Raw genomic sequence first — 16,023 nt, forward strand, 5'->3', positions numbered from 1 at the left:
TAAACCTGGTTTCTCCCATCTACCACACTTTCTTGGTTTGAAAAGAAATCACTGCAGGAAGGTACACACATTTTTGTTTCCCACAATGAGTGGCACAATGAATTGTAACCGTGGAGCGATCGTGGAGAAAATTTTCTATTTTTCTATTTTTGCCTTCTCAGAGTTCCTTCAGCAACAATTAATTTTGCTGAGTCTTGACCCTTAAGGGTCTTAGAGGGAGGTCATAAACTGACCTCAATTGAAATGCTGAATTGAAATCTCTTTGTACAACTACTGAATAATATATGTATGTATGTATGTAGATTTATAAAACATTTACTAAATAGCATGCTGTGAAAATAAATGAAGAAATAAGAGAGAGGTAATGCATTCTCTTGTCTAATTTCTCTATTGTGTTGAAAGGTATCTTTTCATAAACACAGTCTACCAAAATATTGGGTACTAGTGATGACTCACACCTGTAATCCTAGCTACTCAGGAGGCTGAGGTCTGAGGATCATGATTCCTAGCCAGGCCAGGCAGAAAAGTCCGTGAGACTCTTATCCTCAATTAACCATCCAAAAGCCAGAGGTGGAGGTGTGTGTGGTCAAGTAATAGAACTCCACCAGCCTTGAATGAAAAAAGCCAAGTGAGAACTCCTGAGACCCTGAGTTTAAGACTGTTGAGAGAAAGATTCTTATGATCAGTGAGCATAGTTTTTTCCTTGTCTGGTCTGTAGTAATTTGCTGTGCTTTATCAAAGGCACTCAACAAGCACCTCCACAGTCTGCACTTCTCAGCATGGTAGGGGAACAAAGTCCCTGCATGGCTGCAGCTGTGTGACTACTGAGGAGGGAGCTTGAGTCTTCCTCCACTGTGAGGCCCTGCCTGGGGATTCAGGCCCTGGCACCTTATCAGCTGCCTGGCAACACCTCAGTCATGAGGTAAAGAAGGATATGTTAAGATGGTAACAGAGCTGGGAAATTCCTACCACCCACTGATGTCCCAGGCTCAAACAGCAAGGCAGGCCTCAGTGTCTGTGATGACAAGTGAGAGGCCAGGTGCCTGCAGGTACCATGGAAAGCCAGCACTCTCTCCACTCTATAAGCACACCACCCTGCTGTGCCCTGAATGCCTTTGCTCCTTTATGTGCTTACTACCTGGTACTTTCCAGCCCTTACAGCATGTTTCTTCTTCCATTAAAAAAAAAATCAGCACCCATTCTATGGACACAGCTTCATATTTGTGTTTATTGTTGCATTTTTCTGTGCTGTTAAAAAATATTTTGTTTGCTTGTTTTTAACAAGGTCTTGCAGTGTAGCTCAGGCAGTATTCAAGGTCTCAATCGACCTGCCTCTGTTTCCTAAGGGCTAGGATTTCAATTGTATGCCACTTCCCCCTACTTACTGCATCCAGAGACCACATAGAGTACCTGACCTGAAACAACCAGGTTTGTACAGGTACACAGGTATCGTCCACACCTAGGACTCATTCGTTCACCACCAAATGATGGATGATTGATGAATATTGGATTGGTTAAGTGATGCGCAACTATGTACATAATTTGTGCTCCAGAGAGAAGATTCTTTTCTAATTACAGTCCACTTCACCGTTTTCCACTACCATCCACCTCTGTCCATAACACAACTTCTAGAATCGAAGGCACGACTCAAGGGGTAGAGTAACAGCCATGAACAAGAACACTAAGGGACAGCATCCAGGGTCTGAATTCAAGCCCCAATACTGCCACAACATCAACATCTGAAGAGAAAATTACAATAATGGGGAAGAGAGAAGTACTGAGTATTTATAAGCAGCACTTCCAAGTCAGGGAAGTGTTAGAAGATAAGAGTGCTGTGACTGTGCTATGCGAGGTGCGAATAATTTCCAGGGCTTTAATTTACTGTCGAGTTGGATTTATTTTAATTGCTTTTTAATAAAAGGTAAAGTGTGTTGTTGCTGTTTTTATCTATATCCTAGTTGTTACAAGGAAGAAACCTCATACTGTGTGACTATACTGAGAAACAGTTCAGCAAACTTAAGATTTCCTTGTCTATTGAACTGTAGGGGTCAGTATCATTACTTTGTCATTAATAATTGCACACTGTGGGCTAGATGCAGGAAAGACCGTCTGTCACCCACATATGACTATGCTAACATCTTCATATTATTTTGCTCATCGTTTATGGAACTGAGACCACACTCTTTCAAACCACATGGCTTGTCCTTATAGGCATCTTCCCTTGCACAAAATGCTTCAGTCATTGCTCTAAAACTGAATGCAGGAAGACAATCACATTTCCATTTACTTCTCACTGGAAAACTAGGCTGTTTTCATTTCTTCCCACACAGCTAAGCAGAGTCAAACTCTTTAAACAAAAATCCTTGTCCAGAGTGCAAGATAAAACCCTTGAAACTTTTACCAAGTTCCAGGCACTACATTATGTCCTGGAACTTTCTGCACCTTGCTCCCAGTCATCTTACCAGCAGCTCTGAGGCATGTGCTCTGGTTTCACCCATTAAATAGGAGGAAGGAGAGCATTCAGGTCAGGGAGGGCAAAGTACATGGACCAGCACACTAGCTGGGTCCCCATCAGGCTAGGATCTGTCATCTAGACAGATCACAGGGGAAACCACATAGGCCAAGTTCACAGTCCCAACATGGACAAACTGCCTCCTAGAAAAGCCGGAGCGATTTTACCCAGCAGAGCTGTCCTGGCATGGCCAACAGCAGGACAGCAGTTTTATTAGGCTTTGAGCCAGGGACAAACACATTTTAAATATGATCATCTAGGCACAGGGGTGCATTTGCCATCCAGCTTATAAAACCCTTTCCATGATTGAGCCCTTGCCATTCTCACTCTAGGTCATTTTTGTTTCCTTTTGTCACTACTTTGGTGTTATTTTCTTGCAAGCCCTGCAACCCTAGATCCATTGTCTAGCAAGACCACTGGGGGGCTGTGGCAAACATAATGCTAAGTGCACTATGCCAATGGCACTTTCCATAGCCACACATTTCCCAGGCACCTTGGAATTTGCCACAACTTCAAGGAACACAAGTAGAATGTAGGCCCCAGGTTGGCAATGCCCCTGAACAGCCCCATTCGCACTACATCAATAGTTTGGGGTCATTTTATTGGATAAAATTCTTAAGAGGACACTGATTGGAACAGATGAAACCAGTAATGGACTCACTCGTGTTAATAAATAAGCGAATAGATCCAAGAAGGAGCTCTTGGCCTATCCTGGCAGCCCTGACTTCAGTTAATGGCAGAAGGACAGATAGCTCATTAGAATAATGTCAAACATAACTAATTAGACAATTATGCTGTCACCAATTAGAACCTGTCGATATCTAATTTTGACTTCTGTCTAATCAGGCAGGCCCCAAGTTCTCCTAACTTGTTTGTGACTCAGGGCTAACGATTATTTTTTCTTTTTCTTTTGTTTTTAATTGCTCTGTAGTATACTCTGCTGAATGTAATTAGTCTAAGAGGGTCTTTTTTTTTTCTTTTGTTTGAAACAGCATTTAGCCTTACCTAGGTAACTAAGGAGGAAAGCAATGTCTTCCAAGAATGAACCACTCTCAAGTCCTGCCAGTCTTTATGGCTCTCTTGGCACGTCCAAGTCCAAATTACCTAGCTCACTTGGCATCTTTTGTTCCTGTTTCCAGCCAAGCCATCCAGTCTGCCCACTTGGCTGTGACATTTCAGAGCTGGAACCTCCTAATATCAGGGCATAAGCACAACGCAGAATTCCTAGCCACGTCTTCCTTAGGCCTAAATATACTCTGCACCAGGCTTAGCTGTCTACTGAGGAGGCAGAGTGAGAGGCTAAGTTGAACAATTTCCTCCAAATAGTTTAAAATCCAAAGTTGTCTGCAAAGGAGCACAGATGTTCTGATCTCTGACAACAGCCAGAATTTGTTGCCAACACATCAGCCCACTGGCAGAGAAAAACAGACACAAAATACCAGATCTACGTGACTCTCTTTCTGCCTGACCTAGCACCAACTCTGTGATCTCCCAGGGCACACATACTTGGCGATTATCAGCCAGGAAGGCTCAATGTCACTAGTACCCTTCAGAAACCTCTGTACTCCAGCCAACAACCTTATCAAATTTTTATCACGGTTCATTTGGGTCACCCTCCACATACCATAAACCTTTTCCTGTGAGGATTCTCTCCACATAACAAAGCAGAGAATACAGAATCAAGACTTTGGAAGCTGATACCTCAATTCACCCCCTGCTTCTTCAGGATTTGAATCTGAAGCCAATGAATGAAGCATCAAAGGTAGGAGGAGAAAAGTAAAGTCTTTCTCAAAACTGGGCACTGTGATGGATCTTTCAGAATATTCTCCCAACAGGCAGGGATGAAAACCACCAGGTATCACAAACTTCAGCAGAACAGAGCTAGCCAGAGGATTAAGTCACTTTCATTGCCCAAAACTGGCCTAGTGCTTGGAGTTTGCAAATATACTATGGGGTTTAACTACAAGGAGCAGGACCAGAAGTGATGGGTGGGTGGATCAGTCCTGAGTAAGACCAAGAAGCCAATCTACTCTCCACAAATACAGACAAGGGGTATCTCTGTCCCCATCCAAATGGTAACCTTTAAAAAGTGCAGTTTACAACCCTAGTGTATTGTGCAACTGAAGTATTTGTGCCCTTGTTAGACTCATAAGCTCTGATGCTTAGGACATCTGGCCAACAAGAACAAAGCCAGGCTCAGCCAAAGTAGAGGGGCCCACCTTGATATCAGCATCAGATGCATCCTCAGCCCCAACCTGAAACACCACACAAGCAAAACAGGATTTATTCATTATTGATGACACTCATACTGTCCAGAGAAATAAATCAATGAAGAAACATGGATGCCTTCTTCATCATCGTCTTAATTCAGCCCTGAAAGAACCTTAGTTTTAAATCTCCACAGGGAATTTATCCAACAGGCTGGATATTATTGACTTAATTCATCAGGTTGGTTTTTAAATTTTCATGTGCTTTACTTTGGCCTCAGGGGTCTAGTATAAGTCAGAACACATGCGTAGCATTAATTGGGAAACTCATGTGGTTTTCCTGCTTCCGCTGGAGGATTTGGCTCTTGGCAAGAACAGACAACACTTTTAGGGAATCTGGTTTCATCAGGAAGCAGTTGGTTTTCACTGGCTTGCCACATTCCTGTGGCTGTTCTAACCGGTGAACAGGTGCATAAGCAAAAGAGGCAAGGACAGTCACCTTCCTGCTTAGGAGAGGATTTTAGAACATGTTCACTAATTGTCAAGTAGTGTATATCAGTACTGGAAGGTGTCCCATTGAAAGAACTCGCCAAATCCAAGGATGCTTTGGAGTTCCTTTGTGGGCTGGCTATGAACACTTGGAAACTTGTACACTTTTCTACTTATAATTCATAGGAAAGGGAGGCTACAAGTCTGTGTTGAATGTTCCTATCTTGCAGGGGAAGAATGGGAGATTTTCAAGCACTACCTACATTAGAGTCTCAATCCTATGACACTGAAAAAGGATCCAGGTCTGCCTCTTCCTGACTCCAGGCTCTCTGCCCCACACAGATATCTTTCCCCATGACAGGCAATTTCCTAAGAATATTGAAGAGGAAAACCCTCAGCACTTTCCTTCAGTAACATATGTCATGATTTCTTATGCCATCTGCCTTAAGACAGACACCAGTGGTTTATGCCAGTAATCCCAGCCACTCAGGATGCTGAGATAAGAGGATCACGGTTCAAAGCCAGGCTGAACTAAAAGTTCATGAGACTCTTACCTCCAGTTAGCCAGCAAAAGTACAGAAATGGAGCTGTGGTTCACGTGGTAGAGCACCAGTCTTGAGCGAAAAATCTAAGCAAGAGCAGGAGGCCCAGAGTTCAAACCTCAGTAATGGCACACAGACACACAAAAAGACATTCCTCTTACAAGCTGTGGCAAACTGCGCATATGACTAAGCTATGTCATACCTAACCTGTAAAGGCTCACTTTCCCTCTGAAATTAAAGAAACTCATACCTATCAATTCATTTCTCACACCTCTCTTCTTAATCTTCCTATGTATTTCATTGTAGCTCTTTCCTCAGATATAAAGATCTGCTATTGCTACAATCTATATAACAATGTAGAGGGAAATCATTCTTTCCTGAAAGTGCCCTCCTGAGGTTTTACCTCAAGAATCCTGCAAATGAACCTGGAAGATGGGGGTCAGATTGCCTTCCCTTCCTCTTCCTAAAGGTGTAAGAGCCTGTACCTGAGAGCGGCTGCTTTCATGATCAATGAATGGGAGATGTGGGGCTGAGAGCTCTGCGAGGTGGTGGTCTAGGATCCTCCCTCATGGGAGACCCCTTGAGCCACAGATCCACTTCTGGCAGTTTCTTGGTTAACAGGAGGTAAAGGTCTCATGAACTTTCCTTACCAGGATGGCTTGGAACTAAGATCCTCAGATTGCAGCCTCCTAAGGAGCTAGGAGCTATAGTGAATGCCCATCCCAAAGCTTTTCTAATCTTCTAACAAAAGGACACCCCCTTCCAAGCACAATTCAGAGAACTTCAGGCCATCTTTCCATTCAACTCCAGCCTCTGCTGAGATCCACCACCTTCCATAAGTTCATCCTCTCTGAATTGTGAACTTTTCTCATATGAAACAGGAGTACTACTAGTTAAAGGGCTACAGTGAGAATTAAATGAGATAAGCTGACTCCATCAGTGAGCACCTTTCTTTCCAGTGAATGCTCCAAATGCAAATATCACCATCACCAACACTGAGGTTTCAAGCTATGTCCTATCCAGCCTCTGCACCAGCTCAGGCCCCACACAGGCTCTGCAGTGCATCAGTGCTGCCCAGGCCTTTTCTAGACCCAATTATACTTCAATGTCTCTTAAAATCACTGCAGCTTAGTCTCATCTGTAGCAAGAACATTAGCTCCATCACAGGTCTGCTGTGCTCACTCTGCTTCATCAAATATGGGTTAACAGAAACAAACAAACAAACATTTAAGTATTCCTTTTAAGCCAGCAGGAAGGTCTCACACATTTCTTCCACATTCTGGCAACTGTTCACTCAGCATCCTCATCCAGAATCCTATCCCTAAAAAGTCTGTAGCTTCCTTCGGGAAAAATCACAAGCCAATCTTTGTAAAGCCTCCCCTGAGCCTCCTAAGGCAGTGGAGAGAGTTCAGAACTCCAGGGATGTCTTTGGAAATGACCTTCAAGCCACTGACTGTCTACAGTGTGAACTCTGACAGCTCCCCGCCCCCAGGCCTACGTGTTAGGTCTGATGGCAGCCTGGAAGGTTCTAGAACCTTAGCAAGAAGGGCTTAGTGGAAGGAAGTCAGGTCACTGGAGACTTGTCTAAGGGATGGTGGGACCCCACCCCTTCCTGTTCCTCTCTTTTTGCCTCCCGGCCACCATAAAGTAGGCAGCTTTGCTCCATCCTGTGCTTCCACCATGAGGACTTGCTTTGCCACAAGGCCCAAAGGCAAGGGGCCAAGACACCAAGACCCAAATCCCTGAAACCGAAATAAACCTTTCTTCCTTAGGGTTTGGCTGATCTGGGTGTTTTGTCACAATGACAAAAAGCTGGTAACACAGGTGTGGAGCCGACCCTATGGCTTTCCTAAGTCAGACTGACACCCAGACTGCTCCTGTCAAGAATATTAACCTATGTACTTCGGTGGAATCAAATGGCTTGACTCATGGTCAACTTTTTTTGCAGTTCAGTTGCTAGAATAATAGGAAATCTCTGTAATGAGCTGTATTCACTGAGAGAGGAGAGAAAAAGTTTTCTTTGGTGGTGCTGGGGTTTGAACTCAGGGCCTCCCATTGGCTAAACAAGTGCTCAGCCAATTGAGTCACTCCAACAGTTGCTTGATGCAGTGTTATTTTTGTTTGTTTGTTTTTGTTGGTCATGGGGCTGAACTCTGGGCCCTGTTGCTGTCCCTGAGTTCTGCAGCTCATGGTGAGCACCCTACCACTTGAGCCACAGTGCCACTTCCAATTTTCTGGTGGTTAATTGGAAATAAGAGTCTCATGGACTTTCCTGCCTGGGCTGGCTTTGAACCATGATCCTCAGATCTCAGCCTCCTGTGTAAAGAGGATTACAGGCATGAGCCACCAGCACCAGGCTGCAGTTTATTTTCAAGGTGAGGTCTCAATTATGTCCCAATCAATGTAGACTGTGATCCTCCTATTGGTGCTTCCCTTCACGGATGACAGGCATGTGCCACCAAGCCCAGTGATTGACTGCATGGGTCTCAAGAACTTTTATGGCCTCAAAGTACCATCCCCCAATCTGCACCTCCCAAATAGCTAGGATTACAGGCTTGAGCCATGACATCTGGCTGAGGAGCACTTCATAAAGATATAAGCTGGGCTAAGATTTTTCCCAACTTCTGGACTTGACAAAAATCATGCAATAGATATGATGGTCCTGGCCAAGAATGAGAGGCCCAGCCTCCCTCCAGGAAAACCTCAGAGCCCAGTCACATCCATAAGAAACAGCAGCAGCCATCACACCATAGGGTGGCAGCAACCTGCACAGAACATAATCACAGCTCATGCCCACAGAGACCCTCCTTCCTATGTGGCAAATGGAAAGCCACTGCTGACATGGGGGAAAGTAAGCATCATTACAATGACCTAGGATGAAATTTGGAAAATCTGTTATGGACTCCCAAGGCTCAGCCCTTTCGTGGACAAAAAAGCTGTGTTAGTTACACACGAGTGTGAATCATCTATGCACGAATACATCTGTGTGTGCATGTGTATTGGTGCATGTGTGCATATATACATGTATCTGCCTTTGTGAGTGTATATTTGTGTGGGCATTGTGAGCGTGGTGCATGAATCTGTGTATGCATGTGTCTGTGTGTGTCTCTGTACACATGTGTGTGAGCACGCACCTACGTAGGCATGTGTGTGCATATGAGCCTGTGTGTGCATGTGTGTGCATGCGTTTCAGAATATTCATGTATATATGCACATGAGTGGGCAGCTGTGTGGGCATATATGCATGCATCCCTGTTTGTATGTGCATGTGTGTGCACACATATTCGTAAGTTTAAGGAAATAGACTCCAGACTTCTCATAGGAAGGGAGGAGTTAATATTCCACAGGTTATTAATCCTGTAAGCCTCTTCCTCTGGGGACACATCCCAGGAAAAAGGGAAGCAGGTCAGAGGGACCAAACAGTCTATAAAGTAGTACAAGATTCTAGAGCTAACCTTGCCTCTCATAAAAGGGGGAAAAAGTGAGTGATGACTTTGGGCACCTGTCCCCAGATACTAAACTTGTGGAAAGGTGAAAGTAAAACTTCAGAGGAGCTGTCCATCCTCAGGACAATGAAGGTTGCTCTGCAGCCACTTAGCAGCTCTGAGTAAGGGGACATCTGGTCCACACAGGGAGAGGACACCCCAGTGAACAAGCAGGGACATGCTGCAAAGCCCAGGACTCCCACCTCCTCCGCACAACCACCAGGGCCCCGGGCCCACACATGATGCACCAGTCCTCATACAAGTCCCCAAGTCCACATACAACCTAAGAGATGAAACCCACGTAAAGGAAGGGCACATTACCAACACCTCAAACCAAATGCTCGCCACACTTTTATGTTTTCACCAACTCACAGACTCCACAGAAAAAAGAAGCGCAATTCACCACTTCACCCTGCTCACCAGATGAGCTTTTTTCTTTTTCTCCCCTTTTTAACCAACAAAGTCTGTCCTTAATCCAAAGGCAGAAGCAAAACACAAAATGTGCAGCATCCTGCTACCTCTCCCATTCCCAGGCTCTATACCTCCTCCTGGCAGTGTTTAAATTTAAGAGTCAGCCTGGCAGGCCCAGCAGCTCTGAGATGCAAACAGCCTTGGTCCCACCCAGCACTGTGCCAGCATGGGGGAGGGGGCACAGGAAGCCAAGCTTCCTGTTTGTAGCCAGATGCACCCCCCCACTTTCCCTCTGGAGGAGGAACCAGGGGCCCCACATAGAGGCAGGGAGGTCTTTGCCAATGAGGACAGACACAGAGAGGGTACTGCATTTTGGAAGGATTTGCACAGTGCCTAACTTTAAGCCCTCACTGGCCAACTTGCCTTACCAGGTACCACCTTGGTACCAGACACAAAGCAAAGAGGAAGAGACTGGCCCAGATGAACCACTCCAATGGCAATCCCAACTACAAAGGAGGGGTTTGTGTGAGACACTTTTTTAGCTTATTATTTTTATATTGAGGTCTAACTAGGGAAGAGATCTAACACTCAGTTACCACCCCCTCCAGCTCCCACCCACCCAAAAAAACAGCCAATATACTTTCAATCTTTCCTAGAATTGCTTCTTAGGTTTGGAGATAGCTTAAATGTGTCCCCCAAGCCTCTCAACCTTCACCCCCCACCCCCCTACACCCCAACCCTGGCAGTGTGCCAATGTTAGGAAGGACTAAGGCCTTTAAGAAGAGAGGCCAGAGGTGTACACTGAGAACATCACAGTTGGCTGCCAGTCCCAGCAGAAATTAAGACCCCAGTCTGGAAAGGTGGGTCAGTGGTAGAGTGCTTGCCTTGCCTGCATGAGGCCCTGGGTTCAATTCCTCACCACCTCATAAGCAGAAAGCCTGGAAGTTGCCCTATGGCTCAAATGGTAAAGCACTAACCTTGAGCTGAAGAGCTCAGGAACAGCACTCAGGCCCAGAGTTCAAGCCCCATGACCCACCAAAAAAAAAAAAAAGAAAAGAAAAGACCCCATTTCAAAAAATAAGCCCCATCCCTGAGCTTTTGTACTTAAGACTAGTGCTCTATACCACTTGGACCCACAGCTCCACTTCTAATTTTCTGGTGGTTACTTGGGGTTGAGAGTCTCATGGACTCTATAAGCTTGGCTGGCTTTTAACCATGATCCTCCACTCTCAGCCTCCTGAGTAGCGACTGTTATAGGCATGAACAACCAGCACCTGACATAAAGCAAAATATTTTTACGGAAAGCTTCAATCCATCAGCATGTTCCCTATTTCCTACCACATGTACTATGGCTTGGTGGCTCTAAGCAGCTCCTGCCACAGGCTGGCACAAACACAAAAACTGTTACTCCACTCCGACCACAATCAGTCTCCTGGGAATTACGGGAGGCTCAACTTGGAAGAACACTGTGTAGCCAGCAGATGGTAAACTAGACACCAGTACCACAGCCATCTCCATGGCTGTTGTATCAACCAGGTGAGCACTCGTGCCCTCTCTCCAGGAGCCAACCCTGATCAAAGCTTCTGCACAGACCACACTCGTCTAGTCCCACTGCTTTATCTCTGCCTGCATAAAGCCCTCAGGATGACATGAGCAACTTGTCTGACTAGTAAATTCAGTCAGAAGTCTTTCCCAGTGGTCGTATTTATGAACATTTGTCTTTTTTACCCAAAAATATTCCTGTCTACTTTGCCAACCCAATTTCAAGGACTGGGACATCCTGCATAATACATGGCTAGCATTCTGTACACTCACTGAGAAATTTGCCATTCACATGACAGAAAGAAAAGGACTCAAAGAAATTTTGGTCTACGATGAGCAAACTGGTTCTATTCCCTGTATTCCACAAATCTAAAAAGTGAATTCCTACACTCAATGGGAAAATATTTGGATTTAGAATATCAGATCACAATTACTTAACTGCTTCAGTAAGTTTTCATAACTTACACAATCCTTAAACCTTCTGTTTCCAAAGCTGCATTTGCAGCCTCAAAAGAGTTTGTTTTGCAGGACTAGTACTTTAGTGGCCAGGCTTCTATCTAAGCAGTAGTTCCCAAGTCACACTCACTGTTCTTGTTATCCATAGGAAGATCACCTTACAGCACACAAGTCTTTGTTCTTCATTTTAGTTATTCTAGGAATTTGTATGTGTGTGTGTGTGTCTTTGTATGTGTCTGTGTGTGTGTCTTTGTGAACTGGGGTTGAAAATCAGGGCATTGTACTCTCACTTAGGTTTTTTACTCAAGCCTGACACTCTACCACTTGAACCACACTTCCACTGACAGCTTTTGGCTGATTAACTGGAAATAAAGAGTCTCATGGACTTTCCTGCCCAGGCTGGCTTCCAACTTCAATCTGCAGATCTCAGCCTCCTCAATAGCTAAGATAATAGGCACGAGATATCAGTTCCTGCCTAGAAAACTTTCTTTGTTAAAGCAAACATTTTTATGTGAATCTATCAGCAGTGCACCATGTAAGAACCATCATTTTCAAGGATTTAGCTTTCTTTTAAAGAACTTACTTTCTTTCTCAGCTCTATTCCCCAACGGTTCTTGATTTAACTCACAGAATACAGTAAGTCCAGACACCACATTTCCTAAACAAAAAGATTTTTGCTTACTTTTCATAAAATAAAGAGGTTTCTGAAAATGGCCACATTTAGGGTTTTTTTTTTTTTTTTGGCAGTTTGTTTCTAAACTACATCTTTAGTTTATAAGCCATTAGCTGGCATGACTCCCTCTTCCTTAGAAGTGAATGTTAGTCTTCTCTTACACCTCTTCCTCCTCTTTCTCCTCTTCTTCCTCCTTCTGCTTCTCTCTCCCTCTCTCAACTTTCACAAAAATTGTCCTAAATTTGAGAATTGACATCATAAATTCTGATCCCATGCACATCCAGTTGCTTTCTTTTTTATATTATTATTATTTGGGGGTCAGTTATGGGGCTTGAACTTGGGGCCTGGGAGCTGTCTCTGAGCTCTTTTTTGCTCAAGGCTACCACTCTACCACTTAGAGCCACAGCTCCACTTCCCATTTTCTGGGGGTTAATTAGCGTCTCAAAGACTTTCCTAACCAGCTGGCTTTGAAATCAATCCTCAGATCTCAACCTCCTGAGTAGCTAGGATTACAGTGTGAGCTACCAGCGCCCACCTAAGCCAATTCTAACCTCTGTGTTTCTTCCTTGCTATAAGCCATGTTCTCTTTTTGTCTACCTTCTATCTCTTAAACATCATGACCACTCCCAACTCAGGCACAGAGAGACCCCTGGGGATACCTGGCTTTTTATGGAGGAGGTGGACAGGCCAGCCTGGCAGGAGGTTCCTTCCCAGGAGAATTGTCCAGCTGCTGTCCTTCATCAGAACCCCGCCCCCCACGACACCTCATCTCACCATGACAGGCCTGGCAGCTCCTGGCAGCTGAACCACCTACTCCTGCCTGTTGGCCTTGACACCACATCCAAGGCTTCACCCAGCCCCAAGAAGCACCTCAGGGCTCTCCAGGCCATAGCTGCCCACACATTTCTAACTTCATTCCTATGTGCTGAAGCTGGCAGCAGCTCACTGGTAGACCACACACCTGTTAGCAACTGCACATTGCAGGCTCAATTCTCTGCAGTGACAACCACCCATGGATCTCACCACTGCCCAGTGTGGCAGACCCAGGAAGAAAGTCTGGGTTAGGCCTTGCCAGTGTGTCTAACCACACAGATGGAATGTTCTAGGGATGCTAGGAAGCAAACAGATACCACAAAGCCATTTAAGGTGACATGACACTTACTTTTCTTTTGACTGACTTTAGAAAAATAGCCTCTGGGCCCATCTAGCCTAAGCATGAAGGGCAGAGGTGGCTCATACCTATAATCCAAGTTACTCAGGAGGCTGAGATCCAAGAATCATGGCTCAGGAAGACAAATCTAAAACACTTGTATCTCCAATTAATTAGCAAAAAGCCACAAGCGGAGCTGTGGCTCAAATGGTAGTGCACCAGCTTTGAGTGAAAAGTCAAGCAAAAGTTCTAGACTCTGAGTTTAAGACCCAGTATTTTATTACGGTACTACATGAGTTATAACATTTATAAATATAACATGTAATATTATGTTATAAATAATATAATACTGTTACAGTATTATAATAATAACAATAATAAATCAATAATAACAACAAACCAAAAAGGGCTCAAGATGTAGCTTGGTGGGAAAGCACCTGCCTAGCAAGCATCAAGTCCTAGGCTCGAACTCCAAACTGCCAAAATAAAAAGTTGTGAAAAGTTTCCTGAGATTAAACCCCAGCTTTTAAGTCCCTCACTTTGTAACATTAGACCTATTACTTCCCTTCTCAATACTCCTGTTTTCTCTTCTGTCCCTAAGGGTAAACACAATGCCACAAAAAAAAGAGGGTCACAAATGATGTAAGCTTCTTAGACTAGACCTGATATGTAGTAAGATGTTATATAATGGCACCTCCGAAGAGACCACTTACTTCTTACATTCTCTGTCTGGACACTTCACTGGTCCCTTAAAAAATGTCCGGGATAAGGAAATCAATGGCCAAGGAAGGTGGTCCATGCCCATAATTCTAACTACTTGGAGGGCTAACATTGGCCAGGACCGATCTAGGCAGGAAAGTTTTCAGCTTACCTTTGCCACTGAGATTTGGGTAAAGTGGTACACATGTGTAAACAACAAGTGGAAACTTAAAGAAAACAGGCAGATGACAGTCCAGGCACATGCCTGGGCACGAAGTGAGACCCTAGCTCAGAAATAACCAGCACACACAAATTCACTCTTATACTTGGTTGCTAGAATTAGAAGATAAACATATAAGTAAACACATACCAAATCCTGTACCTAAATATGTGATCAATCTGATTAAAGTACCATAGATGCATGCGTGAAGGGCCATAATAAAGTTCCTGAGAACAAGTACCATGAACTTTAACAAAAACATTAGGAAGGTGGAACATGTCCTGTCTGTGGTGTAGGAGCCAGTGCAAAGGGGTGGGAGAATGGAGAGGGTGAAAGGTAGCCAAGGGGTTCACCATGTTTTATGTCGATGTGTATGAAAATAAGCAATAAAGCATGGTGAGACTGATTTAGGAAGGAGGAGAGAGGATGAAGGGGAGCGATAGAAGGGATGAGTCTGACCCAGGAGCACGGTGTGCATTAAGGACATGTCAAAATGAAACGTCAAAAAACAGCCAATGAAAGAAATGGTTGGGGTGGGGCTTGCCTAGCAAGCAGGAGGTCCTGAGTTCAAACCTCAGTGCTGCTAAAGGAAAGGGGAAAAAATGAAGAAGTGTCTATTTCCTCCTTCTTCCTTAAAGTGACTGGCCTTTAAATGCTACCTTTTGTCCTTCATTCATCATGTCTTTATTCCTAAAGTCAATTTCATCTGTTTGATAACTCGATTCTACCAACTTAAAGGCAGAGCAGCCTCCGAGATACTCTGTCATTACTCAGGCAAGTAGCTAATAAACATAGGTTAAGAACACATCTGTTCTCAGATTTTTAGCTTCTCTCCCTTTTTATCTAGTCTCTGATTGTTCCTGAGGCTCAGGCAGGCAGCTGGCCTTGGGACCAGCACAGACCAGGACAGTCTCACCCCCATTCCCCATTCTCTCATCTGTCCTTTCTCCCATCCACATCCTCTTGCACCATTTCCATTGTAACCACAGGTTTGAAAGATTTAGGTCCTAGACTATTACCAAAAAGCTTTTCTCTTGTGCTTTGAAAGAATCTGGCAGATGCTTTATTCTGTCACATTGAGGCAATAGAGCACAGCAAAGCACTTGGGTTTCCCTTTGCTTTTATAGATTGAAATTCATTAAACATATTCTGCATGGCAGTTCTGAGTAATGTTGGCCCGGGAAGAAAAGAAACACAGCTCCCAAAACACTGAGAAAGGATACTCAGATGGACCACAGCTTGGAGAAACGTTGAGGTTCAGTAATCCGTCCACCCTTAGACAGTCCGCAGGACATCCCATGAATGACACCACTTTATTATAGTTTTATTCTCCTCTGATGAGCCAGTGACACTCTCTGAGACACAATGAGCTGGTACAGAAGGATCTGCTGTTTAGAGAGGGGTTTTCTTAAGAGCAGTTTCTTTAGTTTGCAGGATGATTCCTAAACCATGCTTTCCTGAGGCAAAGTTAGCTGGATGTTTGGAAAGCAAGGGTGTTGACACCAGCTGTGAGGTAAATCACCAACTGAAGACTCCAGTAATCATCAGAAATGACAGGAGAGGCTCACAACCACCCTCCAAGGCTGGAAAACCTGGTTATCAAATTAATTTTGGAAAGTGAAAGATGAAAGGACAGG

Source organism: Dipodomys merriami, unplaced genomic scaffold, assembly GCF_024711535.1.
Source record: "Dipodomys merriami isolate MVZ:Mamm:240054 unplaced genomic scaffold, mDipMer1.0.p SCAF_1973, whole genome shotgun sequence".
NCBI classification, from domain to species: Eukaryota; Metazoa; Chordata; class Mammalia; order Rodentia; family Heteromyidae; genus Dipodomys; species Dipodomys merriami.